We start from the raw sequence: 12,833 nt of genomic DNA, 5'->3' as shown, positions 1-12,833 counted from the left end.
CAACAACTGTGGTAGCTGTGGGCCACATCAGAGACATCCTATTTTGTGGAAACTTTTATTAAGTAATAGTGTCTTACTTGAGCTGTTAAAGGGGATTTCCAAAAAAAAATTGTTTTCTTTGTTGACATTCTTAAGGTTAGTTAAGTATATATTAGGGATTGTGTTCAGGGCTTTTCTCCTTGAAAATGTAAAATTTTAGGTTAAAAAACTGTACGTTGATTGGATTTAGTACTGTAGCAACAAATGTGGGCATAGATACATAAGACTCCTAAATTTAGGATTATTTCAGCTTATTCATGCTTAGTTTCTTAAATGTCTTAAATATTTTCTTAATTTTTTATCATTAATATACTGAATTAACATAGACTAGATTTTAAAATTACCAAATCACAAACACAGTTACTTAACCAAAGTAAATTTTTCCTTTATGCATGTGAAAAACTTTACATTTTCTTTAAAGAAATATCACCTACCATAGATGAATTACGTACCTTGAGATTTGAGATTCAGGAAGAGATTGTATATATATGGTCATTCCCATATTTTACAGTTGAGTAAACTGAGAAACTGTAATTATGACTTTATTCATTTATTTAGCAACAAATATTTATTGGGTTTTTACATATTCCAGATAATGTTCTTGATAATAGGAATATATCAGTGAACAAAAGACAAATATTCATACTTTAATAGAGCTTATATTCTAGTGGTATTTGTCTAATTGGTGGTAAAACAAAGACAGTTGATTTGGTTTAGTAATCCAGTTTTCTTAGTATGAAGTTTGTTTGGGCTGACAAATAGTTTTCATCCTGCTTGCCAATTCATAGTTTTCTTATGCCACCTGGAGCCTAAGTTATGTTTAGAATTCTTTTCTAAGGCAAAGTTATTGATGTGTGGCTTTGGGTTTGGCCAGTCAGAAGAATGTTCATGAGCTGATCAGGCCCCCTGGAACCCTTACCTCTAATGTTGCCTCTGATGAAAGCCATAAAGGAGTTTGGGTCTTTTGATGACAAGATGCCCCTTCTCTTTGCTTGGTGCCCTGCAATAAATGCTGTGCTTTACTTCACCACAACCCAGTGTCAGTAGATTGGCTTTGCTGTGTGTTGGGTGACTGGACCCAAGTTTGGTTCAGTAACAGTTTTGGAAACCACAAAGGGACTGTCATCCAGAGTGGGCATCTTGCCCGTGGCACATCAGCCCCTGGCTGGTGGCAGCTCTCAGATCCTGTCCAGCAGCTTCCTGAGCACCTTTGTCTTAAGGACAGCCTCTTGCTGCCGACCAGGCGTCACTGTCCATGGTGCTTCTGTGGTGAAGGAAACAAGGCTTTGGTCCTGGTCTGTAAGTCATCTCTGGTAATTGACAGAACCTCCGTGTGATGACACCAGGGTATTCTTTCCTACTGGGTTGCCTTGATTGGAAATTTCCTTCTGTGGGGAGGGGGAAGGCATAGGACTTGGTAATCTGGTTTTGAGTGGAATGCCACTTTAATTGGATTTTCCCTTCTGCTTAAGTATTATTTCATAGTGACCTTTAATCTTATTTGACTGAGTGTTTTTTGAAGCCTTATTGATGTTTTTAGCAAACTTCCCAAAGATCAAATTTTGATTGATGCTCTCCTGATTTCTTGCTAACTTTGGGATGCTCCACAGGGCCCCTGAAGCACCTCAGAGAGATATTAGACTAATTAGGATTACTTGATATGTTAAGTTACATGGGAAACGTTGTCAAATGAGTGGTGATAAACCTTAGGTTATTATGGGTAAATGTCATTAATGTAAGTGTTCCAGAAATAATGTAAAACTTCTAAAATTTGGATGTGTCTTGGTATAATATTATCAGTCATAATTCTAGTTATTATCTTAAAATGTTGCAGGTCACAACAATAACCAGGTTTCTTTGTGAATTGCATTGTAATCAGATCTTTAACCATACCTTTTAAAGTCTTTTGCATTCGTAACGTTTTACCCTGATGCTTCTGCACAAATGCTTCACCTTCAAGAAGTTTCATAGAAAGAACTTTTTGACAAGTATAGGTTTCTGATAAATTTAAAATCATACTGCTGAACTGGGTAAAAAAAAATTAAAGAATTCTAATGGAAAACCTGATGGCTTCATAAAACCATTAACAAAAGACTAAGATAAAATATTAGTTACACAGGACTGAGTGAATTGGTTAGTATAGTTATATAATTTTTATGGGTTTTTTCTGAAATGTTACTGACTTTTAATTTGTGTTCTCCACATATAAGGAAACCTGTCTCCTTCAGCTATAACTTAGAAAAATTTGGTAAATTATACCTTTGTAAGCAGAATTGAAACATTTATCTTTTCCCTATATCTGATTCCTCCAGAAGTTGAAACCTCTTAGGTTCCCAGCAGCCTTAACAGGTGAATAAGGAAGAACACCTCCTGGCAGGTGCAGGAATCTCAAGATATTTTGGAGACCTCTGGAAGAGAGGAATTCACTCAGATCTATAGATATCACAGGCAGAATCTGTGGCAAGCCTTTGGTGTGGCTTTCCTGGCCGTGAGAGGCTTTTAAAGAATTCAGTCTGAGATTCCTTATGAAAAGTTCCTGGATGGCCTGTTAGTGCCTCTGTGACCAATTAATCAGACTTATTTTGTGATTAAATTAGTCTTAATTTGGCTATATTTGGTAGAAATGAAGGCAATTTTAGGGAGAAAAAGATTGTTTCAGTGGATATTCTAGTTTTGTTAATTGAGGTCTGTTTTTACTGCCTTAGACCCACTTCCCAGTTAGCTCTTTGTTAAGTCACGTAATTGTAAAGTTTAGTTGAATTATTAAAAGGACACTCTTAACTTTGTTTCTGAAGCTTATCACAACAAGCTATCATTGGATGAAGATCAAATACCCCGTGATCTGCAACCAGGAGATTATGCATACTGGGAAAGGCATAATTTAAAGGACTGTCTCCAATCTAGATAAAAGGATCCTTATTAATTACTCTTAATTGGCTAATGCAGAACGAAACTGAAGGACATTGACTCTTTAATTCATACTTCCCACTTAAGAAATTAGGCTTCTGCAGTGGGCTGGGCTATAGAAAGGACTGTTGACCCCAAGTGACACCCACACCAGGATGAGAAGAAGATGACAGCAGTGGTAGGCAGCTGATCCAGGAATCCAGACCAGGCCTGTAAGACCTATCCTACTAATTCAATTGAATTGATTACCAAATATTTGTCTCCCTGTCAACACTGAAAGTTATTGTTTTACTTCACACCATACTGGTGGTCCCAGTGTTTAGGATGAAAAGAAAATTCTCTAGTGAAGTTGTCGCAGAGTATAACTACTCATAACATGTACTGCTGCTTGCTTTAAGTCCACTGCTAAAAGCACATGTACAGCATTTGTGTTACAATTTGGTATAATTGATAAAATGTATAGACTACAAAATGCTTCTCTATTATCATAGCTCTGAGCTTGTTCACTCTGTCTGATTAGTTTTCATCCAATGTGGATAACTAGGTAAATACATACATACATACACACACACTCACACACAGAATTAGGCCTAGCACCAAAGGACGTGATGGACCCAGAGGAAGCAACAACCATCCTAGCATCTAGGAACAAATATTTTGATCTATGGAAAGATTTGCAAACAAAAGGGGAAATGATAGAAGAAATATTCCCACATTGAGGTATGGGGAAATCTTTCTGCCTTACACATCATGATTTAACTTAAAGTAGAATAGCCTGTTTTGTGGCCTGTCAGACATATGTTGTACATCTCCGTTAACCATTAAGGGGGAAAAAAATGCATTTAGAAATCAAAACTGAGTAACTGTGGTTCAGGCATCCAAGGTGGAACTTGGTGGCCATTGTGGACATGATTTTAGACACATTTCTGTTTAGCTGGGAACTTGCATTTTCTGAACTGTGTTGGACTCAGGGATGGCACCAGCTGTTCTCAAAGCAGTGTCTGCTGGCACCTGCCAGCTGCAACCTTATAGTCTCAAGAACTCTTGTAATTATTAAATTTTTTCTTTTATAATAGTAACAGATGAGACAGCTCAAGCCCTAGCTTCCTAGCAGGAGGCGCTAGGTTCTTTAGCCAGAGTATTACATGACAATAGAATTGTTAGATTCTATTAGATTTAGATTTTTAGCAGGAAAAAGAGATGTGTGTGTAGTGGCCAGTAGCTCCTGTTATGTATATGTTAATACCACATCAGAAGTTAAACCTACTTAGATAAAATTAGGCAGCTGGCTACCTGGCAACAATTCTCCCCAGAAGTGCCAGGTCCAGACTGATTTTCAGGCTTATTCTTCTGAATTCCTCAGGGAATGAGATGTATTTTCCGAGATTTATTTAAAGTTTGGGTTTTCACTCTTCCTCTTAATTCTAATTGGGTCTGTTGCACCACAATGATGGATCAAGGGACTAAGATCTTAATCATGCAAGATTCAGATCCAAGACTTGGAACTCGGGAATATCTCTAACTCATGGTCCATTCCCCAAATTGAAGCAGGACTATGCCCCCATTTCAGCAGGAAGTAGCCAGAGTGGTTGTTGCCCCATTCCCTTAAAGATTGGGGGAAAGTTAAAACAGGAGTAGGGAATTGAAACTGAGTCCCCCTGCCAAAATTTATGATTAACGTTTGTATCCAAAACTTTATTTCCTTTCTTGTCCTGCCCTTGTTTCCCTCAGGATTGAGGAGAATCAAAGAAAAGGGGGGGGGGGTGTTGAAACTGAGCAGTACCCTTCAGGGCCTTCCTAGATTCAAAAGCACCTCTGTGTCCCTTGTTCCTTGTTTATAGAAAAAAAAGGCCTTAGTCTCCTAGCCTTACCCAAGTTCTAAAGAGCAGACTCAAGTAGTTAATGACTGACTAGTATATGACTCTGTTATTAGAGTCACAAGTCTCCTAGTTCCTCCTGAAGGGATATAGATAACAATCTGATGCATATCTTTGAGTTGTTCTGCATCCATTGGTGGAGAGGGGTGATTATATGCTGGACTCAAGCAGTAGACCCCAGATTAGTTGGAACCAGAAGGTTGAGGATTGAGATTCCTGAAACATCACCCTGTTACCTCACCACCAACCAATTAGAAGAGTGTCTACAAACTTGTCAACCTGCAACACTCACCTCTAATGTTGCCTTTAAAAACCCTTCCCTGAAAGCCACTGGGGAGTTCAGGTCTTTTGAGCATGAGCTGGCCTGTTCTCCTTGTTTGGTGCCCTGCAGTAAACTCTGTACTTTTCTTCACCACGACCTACTGTCAGTAAATTGGCTTTGCTGTGTGTTGGGCAAGTGGACCCAAGTTTGTTTTGGTAACAGCTATTTATAGTCTTTATCCCACATACTGAACACTCATATACTTTGTTGTATTTGTTTGATTTTGTTATTGCTGCAAGTTGCATTGGATAAGGTGTTAAGTAATTTGTGGTACATACATTTTAGTAATAATTTCCGGAACACATCTGGCCTAAAGGGTTTTAGTAAAGGAATGTGGACCCCTACTAATGAAAATCATACTACACAACTAAATCTCTCTTTTTCTCACATTAGCAATCTCAAGATTTGTAATGATTTTAAATAACTTACCTGATCAGTATTGCCTTAATTGATTACTAAAAGTATTTTAAGAGGAAGAATAATAAATTAAGCTGTTCTTAAAAACTTGCTTGTAAAATTGTTTTTTATTATTTGTAATTACTTATTTTCATTATAAAATTAGAAATATCTCTTGGTTTAAAAAAATGGTTTCAAGAAACATACCAGTCTTGAGAACAAAAGTTTGCTCTCCAATAATAACAAGAAAAAATGTTTTTTTCCCTCTAATTGTAGTCATGTGAAAGCCATTTTGCTATTTTATGATAGAACTGTAATCTTTCATTTAAGTCAATGTTCTTTTGTTACTGCCTTCCCCAAAGAATCAATCTTGTCAGCAGAAAACCATGAAGCAAATAATAAAAGGTGAAAGTCACTTATATAGAAGTTTTTCCCACTTAGTTTTTAAAAAGTTTATACCCAGCCATATTCTTAAAAGAATTTCATTCTCTTTTCAAAGATACATAAATAGCAATAAAATACGTTAGAGGAGTAGAGTCCATTTATTCTTATGGCTTCCTAGCCTGGTGCAAAATAGAATGATTGAGGAAAGAGGGAAGCTTGTTGCCAGTACCTCAGTAGTATAGAAAACAAGCTTGACCAAGAGAGTGAGTGGAAAGACTCTTTTTGGTAGAAGTTTTAAGTATATTGGTAAGAAGTGGTTCTGTGCAGCTAAGGGGATGTGTCAATTTATTATTACTCTGCAGGTTCTAAATCAGTGCTACTAATACCATGTTACTGGCTTTTGCAATATTTTAGTATTTTTATTAATTTGTATTGATGTTATTTATAACCAATTTTAAAATTGGTCAAGATGTCACTAAACGTGTTTCTATTTAAAAAAATTTTTTTTACTGTTAAAAAAAATTTTTTTTTTTTTGCCTCTGTGTGGCTTGTAGGATCTTAGTTCCCCGACCAGGGATTGAACCCAGGCCACAGCAGTGAAAATGTCGAGTCCTAACCATTGGACTGCCAGGGAATTCCCTAAACATGTTTTTAGAAAGTCCATTAAAATGGTTTATAGTTTTATACCTTGAAGGGGTAAATTCTTCTATTTATATAAAATGGGCTTATACCTGGAGCTTTATGCTTTCAAATGCCAGGTAAATGAGAACTTACTGAAATACAGGTTTTATAGTTAAAAATTGAAAATCTTTTATGCTTTAAGCCAACTACTACCATCTAAAATTACATTGAGATTTTAGAGGATGGTTGTGGTATTTCTATTAAATTTTGTTTTAGACTCTATTATAAAGAGCAGAAATAAAAATAAATAAAGGTTTTATTTGCCTCTGGAAATCTTAGTATTTTTTGTTTCTCTTTTCCCTGTAATTGTTAGTGATATATAAAATTGGAAAATGTTATTTTTATGAAAAATGTTACAGGCTATTGCAAGCATGCTTTTTTGTTTATTCTTCTTGAAAAGCCGTATACTTTTTTATTTAAATAAATTTATTTATTTATTTATTTATGGCTACGTTGGGTCTTCATTGCTGTGCGTGGGCTTTCTCTAGTTGTGGCGAGCGGGGGCTACTCTTCGTTGTGGTGCAGGCTTCTCATTGCAGTGGCTTCTCTTGTGGAGCACGGGCTCTAGAGCACAAGCTCAGTAGTTGTGGCACACGGGCTTAGTTGCTCTGCAGCATGTGAGATCTTCCTGGACCAGGGATTGAACCCGTGTCCCCTGCATTGGCAGGCGGATTCTTAACCACTGCGCCACCAGGGAAGTCCCAGCAGTATACTTTTTGAGTGTACCTTAAGTGGGGAACTGACTGCTTGTGTTACCAGATGGTTATACATAAATTTCTGTGCAGTTCCAGTTCCTCAACACACTGAATTATGAAGCTAAGTGTGTTTGTGTGTGTAAAATCTAACCTCCTTGGTATTTCTGATAATTAACCAGCTTTTGAAACCTCTATATGTTATGAATTTTTCTTGTATTTTACATTTCAAATAAAATTCCATGGGTCAGCTGAGTCTATATTTATACCTTAAATTATTTACAGCTGAACCTTGCTTAGCCCAAAATATTTAAGTGCTTAGAATAGAATCACCTGTATAATTTGAGTTTATCCTAAGGGGAGAGGTTCCTAACATTTGTTGAGAGCCTACTATTTTAAATAGTAATAATATGAATTTATTAGTAGTTGCTATAACCTGATTTTGTCTTTAATTTGCTTTCGAATCTGAAGTGTTTAACACTGCCTTTTTAAATTTCCTTGCATATTAGTTTGCTCCTTAATGATGTTGTAGTTTCTGAATATTTCTGTTTTTAAAATAAGCTCTGAGGACTGTTTTAAAATAATTAGATAAAAAATCACCTATATCCAGTGTTTGCATTCAGTTTAAATTTTGTTTAAGAAGAATCTTACAATAAAACATATTTTGTTAAGTAATTTATTTGTTTTAAGCAAAATGTTCTTATTTAGAAATATTGGAAACTACAGTAATTGTGAAATACTTTTTTTTTTTTAAACATCTTTATTGAAGTATAATTGCTTTACAATGGTGTGTTAGCTTCTGCTTTATAACAAAGTGAATCAGTTATACATATACATATGTTCCCATATCTCTTCCCTCTTGCATCTCCCTCCCTCCCACCCTCCGGTAAAATACTTTAGGTTGATAGTATTAGCTGAATCAATGTTGGATGTTTTGCACTGGTGACCTCTAGTGGTCTTGCAGTTAAAAAAGTTGTTCTGCTGTCAGTGTCAAGTAATTTTTTTTAGATTTTCATGTGATAATCACCTACTGATTGTTGAATAACTCAGATGATAAAATATAGCCCTAATGGGTACCTTTATCTATATTCAGAGGAAGAAAAATTGTCTTAACAATAAAGTTTTGTTACTCTGAATTAACTGAGATTGGATATGGAAACAAATTTATAAAAAAGCTCATTTCTGCCTTACACTGTGTATGTAGTAATGAATTTCAAGTTAATTATCTACTCAGTTTTATACTTTTGAAGTCAAATAATTAAAAACATTAAAATTAGTTGATTCTGGCAGATAAAAAAATGAAAATTTATGGTTCTTTAAAAAGTTTATCCTTTATTGAAGTTACTACATATTCCATTCTTGAACCTTTTTCTCTTCTTAACTAAAGGACCTAGGTCTTTGACATCATCTTTATAATAAAAATATACTTCTTAAATCTAACTCTTAAGAGTGAGATTAATTTTTTAAATTTTTAAAAATTGTGAAATATAACTTACAGAAGTGTGTAAAATATAATTGCACAGGTTAGCAGTTTATTATAAAGAGGACAACCATGATATCACTCTTGGAGGGGTCAAAAAATAGAGTACTGCCAGCACCCTAGAAGCCTTAAAACTTGCCCCTTTCAAATCACCACTGCTTCCTTCCCTCATAGGGGTAACCACTATCCTGACTTTTTGTGTAATCATTTCCTTGCTTTTTTTTTAGTATGTTACTATCTAAGTGTTCATTGCTTACATGTATTAGTTTAGTTTTGCCTGATAAGTGAAGTTTATATATATCAGTGGATCGTATAAGATGTTGTCTCTTGTGTCTTGCTCTTTTCCTCAGTGTTATATTGGTTCATCTTTGTTGTTCGGAACCTTAGTTTGTTCATTTACTTTACTTGGTAGTATTTCATTGTACTAACATACGACAATTTGTCTGTTTTCTGATCTGATGGTTATTTAGATTGTTTGCAGTTTTTGGCTGTTGTAAAAAATGGTTGTGGGAATACTTTACATGTCTCCTATTAGGCACATACATACATGCATTTCTGTTGGGTATGTAGCTAGGAATATATGGTTTTAATGTATTTATATCTTCAACTTTAATAGATAATACAAAACTTTCCAAAGAGGCTATACCATTTTATGGTCCCATTAGTCATTTATGAGAGTTTCTTTTGATTCACATCTTCCTCAACAAATAGTATTGTCAGATTAAAAAATTTTTAGCCAACCTGGTGTTGTGTTTATTGTATTTTTAATTTGTATTTCTCTGAATACTAATGAGGTTGAGAACTATTTCATATCTTGATTGGCCATTTTGGTATCTTGTGACCTGGTATTGTCAGTCTTTTTACAATATTTCTATCAGGCTGTTTTTTGTTTGTTTTTTTTTAAGTTGTATACCTTTTGGGGGAGCAGATAGGAATTATATATATGAGCCTATTCTCAGGTATATGTTTTGCAAATTTCTTCTATCTGGTTTGCCTTTTTAAAGAAAGACTTTCAAAAAATACTTTTTAAAATTTGTGCTAAAAATAAAATATTTATCATCTTATCTGTTTTTAAGTGTACAGTTTAGTCAAGTGTATTCACACTGTTGTGAAACAGATCTCCAGAATTTTTTCATCTTGCAAATCTGAAACATTAAACCCATTAAACAACAATTTCTCTTTTCCCCTTCCTCCCCACCTTGTAACTAGCATTCTACTTTTTTTTTTTTTTTCCTGCCGCGTAGCTTCCGGGATCTTACTTCCACGACCAGGGATCGAACCAGTGCTCTTGGCAGTGAAAGCACAGGGTCCTAACCACTGGACCGCCAGGGAATTCCCCTCTACACTCTGTTTCGTTCAACTTGACTACTTTAGATACCTCATAAAAGTGGAATTATATAGTCTTTTTGTGACTTCCTCATTTGACATACATGTCCTGAAGGTTCATTCATGTAGCATGTGACAGGTTTTCCTACCTTTTTAAGGCTGAATAATATTTCTTTGTATATACCACATTTTGTTTGTCTGTTCATCAGTTGATGGACAGTGGTGTTGCTTTCACCTCTTGGCTGTAGTGAATAGGCTGGCTGTGAATATGGGTGTGCAATATCTTTTTGAGACCATGCTCTCAATTTTTTTGGATATATACCTAGAAGTGGAATTGCTAGATTATATGTTAGTTCCATTTTTAATTTTTAGAGCAACTTCCATACTGTTTTACATTATGGTTGCATCTTATTATAATTCCACCAAATGTGAACAAGAGTCCCAGTTTCTCCACATCCTCACCAATGCTTGTTAACGAACACTTTATTTTGAACAATTTTAGATTCACAGAAAAATTGAGCAGATAGGACAGAGCTCCCATATGTGCTGTGGCACTGCTGCCTGCCTCCCCTCCAGTTTCCCTTTGTTATTAACATCTTGGCAATAGTGTGGCACATTTGCTACAATTAACCAGTTCTGATACATTATTATTATTAATGTTTGTCCATAGATTAAAGTTCATTCTGTGTTGTACTGGTTTATGGGTGTTGACAGTTGCATAATGTCCTGGATCTACCATTATAGTACCACGTAGAACAGTTTCACCATTCCTAAAAGTTTCCTGTGCTTCACCTGTTCATCTTTCTCCTTACCCCCAAATGCTTGGCAACTACTGCTCTTTTTGCTGTCTCTCTAGTTTTGCCTTTTGTGGAATGTCATATAGTTGGAATTATACAGTGTGTCGGCTTTTAGACTGGCTTCTTTCACTTAGGAATATGCATTTAAGGTTCCTCCATGTCTTTTCTTGGCTTGATAGCTCATTTCTCTTTACTGATGAATAATATTCCCTGTATGGATGTACCAGAGTGTTTATCCATTCACCCATTGAGGGGTATCTTGGTTGATTCCAAGTTTTGGCAATTATGAATAAAGCAGCTACAGACGTTCATGTTCATATTTTTGTGTAGACACAGGTTTTCAGCTAATTTAGATAGATACCGAGGAGCATGTGTTTTCAGTTTCAGTTTTCAAATTCCAATTATTCATTGCTAGTATATAGGAAGGCAGTTAATTTTTGTCTTACCTTTGTATCCTCTAACCTTCGTATAATCGCTTATTGGATCCAGGAGTTTTTTGTTAATTCTTTAGAATTTTCTTCGTAGACAGTCGTGTCATCTGCAGAGTCTTCTCAATGTGTGTACTTTAAAATTTTCTTTTTTAAAAACATGGAATATTTCATGAATTTGCATATCCTTCTTGCTCAGGGGCCACGCTAATCTTCTTTGTATGGTTCCAATTAAAATGTTCTTGTCTACTGCATTGGCTAGGACTTTGAGTATGACGTTGAATAAGAGTGGTGAAAGGGGATAGCCTTTCCTTGTTCCCTGTCTTAGGAGGCAAAGCATCTAGTTTCTCACCATTAAATAGGATATTGAGCTGTAGGTTTTTGGTAGATGATCTTACCAACTGCAGAAGTTCCCCTCTATTCGTGGCTTTCTGAGAGTTTTTGTCATGAGTCAGTGTTGATTTTTATTGGATGCTTTTTCTGCATCTATTAGTATGGTCATATGGTTTTTTTCTTTAACCTGTTTAGCCAGTTAATGATAGATTACATAAATAGATTTTCAAATGTTAAACCAGCCTTACATACCTGAAATAAATCCCACTTGTTACGTAATTCTTTGTATATATTGTTGGATTCAATTTGCTAATATTTTGTTGAGGGTTTTTGCATCTGTGTTCATGAGAGATAATTGATCAGTAGTTTTCCTTTCTTGTGACATCTGTCTGGTTTTGATAGTAGGGTAATGCTGGCTTTATTGAATGAGTTAGCAAGTGTACCCTCTGCTTCTATTGCTTAGAATAATTATAGAGAATTGGTATCATTTCTTCCCTAAGTGTTCGGTAGAATTCACCATTGAACCCACCTGGGCCTGGTTCCTTCTGATATAGAAAGTTATTAACTATTGGTTTAATTTCTTTAATATCAATAGATACAGTCCTCTTCAGATGATCTATTTCGCCTGTGTGGTTTTGGTAGATTGTCTTTCAAGAAATTGTTCCATTTCATGTAAATTATCAAGTTTGTGGGCATAGAGTTCATAATATTCCTTTATTATCTGTTCAGTGTCCTTGGGATCAGTAGTGATGATCCTTCTTTCATTTCTGGTATTAATTTGTTTTTTCTCTCTTTTCTTGGTTAGCTTGGCTAAGAAGTTAATCAATTTTATCGGTCTTTTCAAAGAATCTTATTTCATTGATTATTGGTATATTTTCAGCTTTATTGGTTTCTGCTCTAATTTTATTATTCTGCTTGCCTGTAGGTTTACAATGCTATTCTTTCTCTATTTGCCTAAGATGGAAGCTAAATTGTTGATTTTAGATCTTTTCTAATATATACATTGACTGGTGTAAATTTCCGCATAAGCACTACTTTTCCTACATTCCACAAATTTTGATGTTTTATTTTTGTTTTCATTTAGTTAAAAATACTTACAAATTGCTCCTGATGGTTTGATGATTCATGTATTAATTAACAGTGTGTTGTTTAATATCCATGAATTTTGAGA

The 12,833-nt window shown here is 35.2% G+C and overlaps 1 protein-coding gene and 1 non-coding gene across 5 annotated transcripts in view; one reads left to right on the top strand and one right to left on the bottom strand.

The window, feature by feature from the left end:
• STRN3 (striatin 3) overlaps nt 1-12,833 on the top strand; it is a 112,833-nt gene that overhangs the window by 41,045 nt on the left and 58,955 nt on the right. The gene's annotated exons all lie outside the window — the stretch shown is intronic.
• LOC133086112 (U6 spliceosomal RNA) lies at nt 11,484-11,588 on the bottom strand. Its single transcript, XR_009699887.1, has one exon. It is a non-coding gene; the product is annotated as a U6 spliceosomal RNA (small nuclear RNA).

The sequence above is a fragment of the Eubalaena glacialis genome, chromosome 2 (genome assembly GCF_028564815.1).
Source record: "Eubalaena glacialis isolate mEubGla1 chromosome 2, mEubGla1.1.hap2.+ XY, whole genome shotgun sequence".
NCBI classification, from domain to species: Eukaryota; Metazoa; Chordata; class Mammalia; order Artiodactyla; family Balaenidae; genus Eubalaena; species Eubalaena glacialis.
The sequence above is the reverse complement of the archived record's forward strand: the minus strand, read 5'-3'. Positions and strand labels throughout refer to the sequence as shown.